Source organism: Vicugna pacos, chromosome 2 (assembly GCF_048564905.1).
Source record: "Vicugna pacos chromosome 2, VicPac4, whole genome shotgun sequence".
NCBI classification, from domain to species: Eukaryota; Metazoa; Chordata; class Mammalia; order Artiodactyla; family Camelidae; genus Vicugna; species Vicugna pacos.
The window spans coordinates 2330297-2336053 of NC_132988.1; the positions used below are offsets into that span (position 1 = coordinate 2330297).

At 42.4% G+C, this 5757-nt stretch overlaps 1 non-coding gene across 1 annotated transcript; it reads right to left on the reverse strand.

Moving 5' to 3' along the window:
- Positions 1 to 2685: 2685 nt before the first annotated feature.
- Positions 2686 to 2760, reverse strand: TRNAN-AUU (transfer RNA asparagine (anticodon AUU)). Its single transcript is given in 2 exon segments — positions 2686 to 2721; positions 2725 to 2760. It is a non-coding gene; the product is annotated as a tRNA-Asn (tRNA).
- Between the last annotated feature and the right edge of the window lie 2997 nt (positions 2761 to 5757).

Genomic DNA, 5757 nt, shown 5'->3' on the forward strand with positions numbered 1-5757 from the left:
ACAGGAAGAAAGAGGAAACCGGAGTTTTTCTGGACTAGAACACGCGTTTGGTTCTTGATCCAGTGTGTCCCATTGCAGAATTGATGAGTTGTGTCTGTTCTAGATCTGATTTGGGCTAATCTGGGAACTTGGAAAGCAACCGAGATGAAATTGTTGCAGGTATCTTGTGCTTTAATAAGCCGTGTGCAAACATAACACGGATGAAGCATACAGTTGGATTTGGTGGTGTAGGGAAGGGTTTCTGCACGTTACAGGAGAAGGCAAGGCAGAATTCCTCTTCTTTGTGGGCAGGGACATGGTCCACCTGTCTTCTGTAGCGGTTTCTGAGAGCAGTTTATGGTAATTAACCAGCATTGACAAACGGTGGCGCTCATTGCATTTAAGAGCTGGCCAGTGCAAACTTGTGTATTGGACAGGTGGGTTTCACAGGCAAGTGGTCAGGTGGATGGGAGAGAGATGGAGCCCAGGCCTGGGCCCAGATTCAGGTTTAAATCGCCATTTCCTCACCGTAGGGCCTTGGACTAGAATGTAACCTCTCTTAACCTATTGGTGAATCTGTGAAATGGGCATGATAATACTGGTTTCTTCCTGGGTTTGTTGTACGTTGTAAACAGTATTATAACACACGTGAAGCACTTAACATACTGTTTGGCACTTAGCAGTGTTCACTGTGTGCATCTGCCCCACGTGGGGTGTGTCAGAACCAAAAAGGCAGCATGTGTCTGTTGAGGACGCACTGGTAGCTCCTTGACTAGGTTGTGAATTTGGTGATTTCCTTTAATCCTTGTAACTCTGTGTGCCATGGGCAGTTATTTTCATGGACAGATGAGGAATCTCAGGGTAAAGAAGGCTGTGTAATTTGCCCAAAGTCAGACCATAATTTTGGGTGCAGGGGCCTCGGTTCAGCATGGGCCCCTGGGCTTTCTGCCCTCTCCGTTCAGCCCCAGAGCCAGATGTGGGGTCGCCTGTCTCCCAGCCCAGAGTATCCAGCAGGCAGCAAGACACACCTGGCCCTGTGCTGCTTGAGCAAAAACTCTGGAGGGGAGGCAGGTACTAAAGGGATAAGCACAGAAACGGATGACTGCAAACTGTGACCAGCTCTAAGCAGGAAAGGAACACGCCTCGCCGTGCAGAGCTGGGAGCTTTCCCATCAAGGCTGCTCTGGGGGCGTTCATCTCAGCTAAACAAGCTCCACTCCTGCACCAAGGCAGGAAGGCAGGGCGCGTGTGGCCAGGTAGACTGGGCCTCGTTGATCATACTCATTCCCCATTAAACGGCAGCTGTCACTGGCACTTACCTAGTAAACAGATGTCGGCCATAATCATCACGCACTTTGCTCGGTAGTTTTATTGGCCCCACTTTTGAGATGAGGTAACTGAAGCTGGGGAGTTTGCTGCATGCCCATGATTAGCTTGGAAACACCCCCACTGGTCTTTCAACCTAGACTGGTGTGGCTCTCATGTCCCAGCTCTGTGAATGGCATCGTGTAGCTTCCCCCAAGTGGCCCAAATGACTGATACTGACTTTCTTAATTCGTAGAAAATGGTATGTAACAATAAGGGGAAAATGTAGTAAGAAATTGGAAAACTAGAAAAAAGCCCAATGCTTCCCCAGCTGGGGGAGTGTACCCCGGGACCAGTGTCACCACCCCACTCACTGCCTGGCACCTCCTCCCTGCCTACCCCGTGTTCAGAAGCCACTCTGAGCCTTTGACGAACATTTTGCCTCATGACACTGTTGACTAAGACCTGTGACCTCTCTGTCCCTGGTTAACTCTCTTTTCAAAGCCATTTAAATTTTATGCAGGCTCCTCCGCTCAGATGGAAGAATAGCCTCTTTAAACTTCTTGATGCAGCTCCTTTATGAAGATGTTGCGAAGGAAACCTAGCCAAACCCTGGGAGGTATGCACATAGTGACTGCAACCTCAGCACTTTGTGAAGTTCAGAATCAGAGGGGTGGGAGACTCAGGAAAGGCTTTTTAAGGTAGCAAGGGGAAAGTGAAAGGACGCAGGCTGTGTGAGAAAGAAACATCTCGGTCACGACCAGCAAGGCACCTGCGTTCAGGATGGTGTGTGGGGAGTGCAGAGTTCTCACAAAGAAAGAAGTGGTGGGATGGGAGGGAGGACAGTTAGGTTCTTTACTGGGGAAGGAAAAAGAGGGGGCTGAAAATTTCTTGGTTGAACAAGAGGACTGTGACATGACGTATTTAGGAGAGAAGGGTTTTGTGGGGACAGGCCTAGGGAGAGTGCTCTCTGGGTGGGAAGTCAGCACAACAGAGAACTGAGGAGACCCGAGGGCCCCTGCTAGGGGAGGGGCTGCCTCTGTCCCTTAGCTGGGGCCTCAGAGCTCCCTTCGCAGCCCAGTCCTGTGATGACAGAGAGAGAGAGCAAAGGTCGGGGCTGAAGCGTGAGCGATGTGCCTGTGCTTCTTGCATTTAACATGGGGAAGGTGGAGTGGGCCTGAGGATGACTCTGGGTGGTGAGAAGGATGTTTCAGATTTTCCCACGTGGAACCTGTGGACCTGCCAGTAGCCACTGCAGATTTATCTCCGAGGCATTATAGCTCCTGTCACTCATCTTCTGTTAATTCTTTTTCTTTATTTTTCTTTTTAAAAAGTATTTAAATTTAATTTCTCTTTCTTATTTGGAGGGGTGGGTAATTAGGATTATTTATTTATTTGTTACTGGAGGCCCTGGGGCTTGAACCCAGGACCCTGTGCGCGCTAATAAGCACATGCTCTACCACTGAGCTGCACCACCCACCTCATCATCTTTTTCTTTTTGCTTCAGCTGCCAAGAATCTTAGAGCTGAATCTCTAGTTGGCCTTTAACACTTACCCCAACTTCATGGCATGCATTTTTATGGCTTTACCGCCCCCTGGTTTCATTTAAGTATTGAATCCCCATTTTCTCTTCACTCTCATTTTTGTCTTTTTGTTATGGTTGTTAAATTTCTTTTAAAAAATTGTTTAATTTCTCTTTTAACAGGAGGCTGAAAGTAAACAAGTGTGTAAACAGACTATGACTCTTAACTGGTTTTATACATTCTAAGCTGCTAGTTACTTAAAAACAATTGAATATTAAAGTGATGACATTTTAAAATTATTTCTTAATTTTTTGTAAAGATACAGTTGATTTACATATTATATAAGTTTCAGATGTACAATAGATTCACAATTTTTAATGTTATGCTCCATTTGCAGTTATTGTAAAATATTGGCTGTATTCCCTGTGGTATACAGTACATCTTTGTAGCATGTTTATATTACATGCAGCCATTTGTATGAGAAAGTTGGATAACACAGGCAGTCTGGAGCGGGGGCTGTATCTGACCCAGGTTCACGGTCACTGTGCCGAGCACGGTGCCTGCTAGAGCCTAAGTCCCCCTGCTTGTCGGGGAGTGAGTGGAGGCAGCTCTCACCAGCCCTGGCACCACCCTCTGAGTGGCAGTGACAGCGGTGATGGTGGACATGCAGAGTGTTGTTCCAAGAGCTTTACACGCATGTCTGTGTTAAATCCTTGAAGCCCTCCTGTGAGGAATCATTTTATGTTTTTTAATGTATAATACACTGTATTTTGAAAGACTTCAAACCTCCAGAAAATTTACAGGAGTTGTACAATGAATGCTTAGATACCCTTCACCTAAAAGGACAGTATTTGCCCTTCTGTGTCTGGTTTATTCACTTAGCATAATGTTTTCAAGGTGCATCCATTTTGTAGCCTGAATCAGTACTTTATTCTTTTGGCTTGATAATATTCTTTTTCTTATTTCTTTTTTCTTTTTGTTTTTTGTTTTTTAAAAAATATTTTTATTGAAGTATAGTCAGCTTACAGTGTTATGTCAATTTCTCCTGTACAGCATAACACTCAGTTAGATAGGAATATACATATATTCATTTTCATATTCTTTTTAAACATAAGTTACAAGATACTGAATATAGTTCCCTGTGCTATACAGTATAAACTTGCTGTTTATCTGTTCTATGCATAGTAGTCAGTATCTGCAAATCTTGAACTCCCAGTTTATCCCTTCCTACCCCCTTCCCCTCCAGTAACCATAAGTTTGTTTTCTATGTCTGTGAGTCTGTTTCTGTTCTGTACATAAGTTTGTCTTTTTTTTTTTTTTTAGGTTCCACCATATATATGCTATTTTTCTTTCTCTTTCTGGCTGGCTTCACTTAGAATGACATTCTTCAGGTCCATCCATATTGCTGCAAATGGTGTTATTTTACTATTTTTTATGGCTGACTAGTATTCTATTTGTAACTATATTGTAACTTCTTTATCCAGTCATCTGTCAGTGGACATTTAGGTTGTTTCCATGTCTTTGCCACTGTAACTAATACTGCTGTGAACATTGGGGTGCATGTATCTTTTTGAATTAAGGGTCCCCCAGGAGTGGGATTGCGGGATCATATGATAGGTCTATTTTTAGTCTTTTGAGGAATCTCCATACTGTTTTCCATAGTGGCTGCACCAAACTGCATTCCCACCAGCAGTGTAGGAGGGTTCCCTTTTCTCCACATCCTCTCCAGCATTTGTCATTTGTGGACTTTTGAATCATGGCCATTCTGGTGTGACATGAAACTTGATTGTAGTTTTGATTTGCAATTCCCTGATAATTAGTGACATTGAACATTTTTTCATGCGCCTAATGGCCATTTGTATGTCTTCATTGGAGAATTGCTTGTTTAGTTCTTCTGCCCATTTTTGGATTGAGTTGTTTGTTTTTTTCTTATTAAGTTGTATGAGCTATTTATATATTCTAGGAATTAAGCCCTTGTCAGTCTCATCTTTTGCAAATTTTTCTCCCATTCCGTAGGTTGTCGTTTTGTTTTGCTTATGGTTTTCTTTGCTGTGTAAAAGCTTATAAGTTCAGTTAGGTCTCGTTAGTTTATTTTTGCTTTTATTTCTATTTCTTGGGTAGACTGCCTTAGGAGAACCTTGCTTAGGTGCATGTCTGATAATGTTTTGCCTATGTTTTCTTCTAAGAGGTTCACAGTGTCTTGTCTACATGTTTAAGTCTTTAAGGCATTTTGAATTTATTTTTGTGTATGGGATGAGGGAATATTCTAACTTCATTGGTTTACAGGCAGCTGTCCAGTTTTCCCTACTCCATTTGCTGAAGAGGCTGTCTTTACTCCATTGTATGTTCTCACCTCCTTTGTCAAAGATTAATTGACCGAAAGTTTGTGGGTTTACTTCTGGGTTCTGTTCTGTTCCATTGACCCATATGTCTGTATTTGTATCAATACCATGCTGTTTTGATTCTAGCTCTGTAGTATTATCTGAAGGCTAGAAGGGTTATTCCTCCATCTTCATTCTTTTTCTTCAGTAATGCTTTGGTAATTCTGGGTCTTTTGTGATCCATATAAATTTTAGGGATACTTGTAGTTTTGTGAAAAATGTCCTGGGTGATTTGATAGGGATCACATCAAATCTGTAAATTGCTTTGGGCAGTATGGCTATTTTAACAATATTAATTCTTCCAATGGAAGAACGTGGGATATCCTTCGATTCCTTTAAGTCCTCTTTAATTTCCTTATTCAATGTTTTGTAGGTCTCCACATATAATTCTTTTATGTCCTTGGTCAGATTTATTCCTAAGTATTTTATTTTTTGGATTCAATTTTAAAAAGGAATTATTACTTTTGTGTAAAGAAATGCCACTGATTTCTGTACATTGATGTTGTGTCCTGCTGCCTTGACTAGTAGTAGCTTTAATATTTTTGTATGGAGCCTTAAGGGTTTTCTATT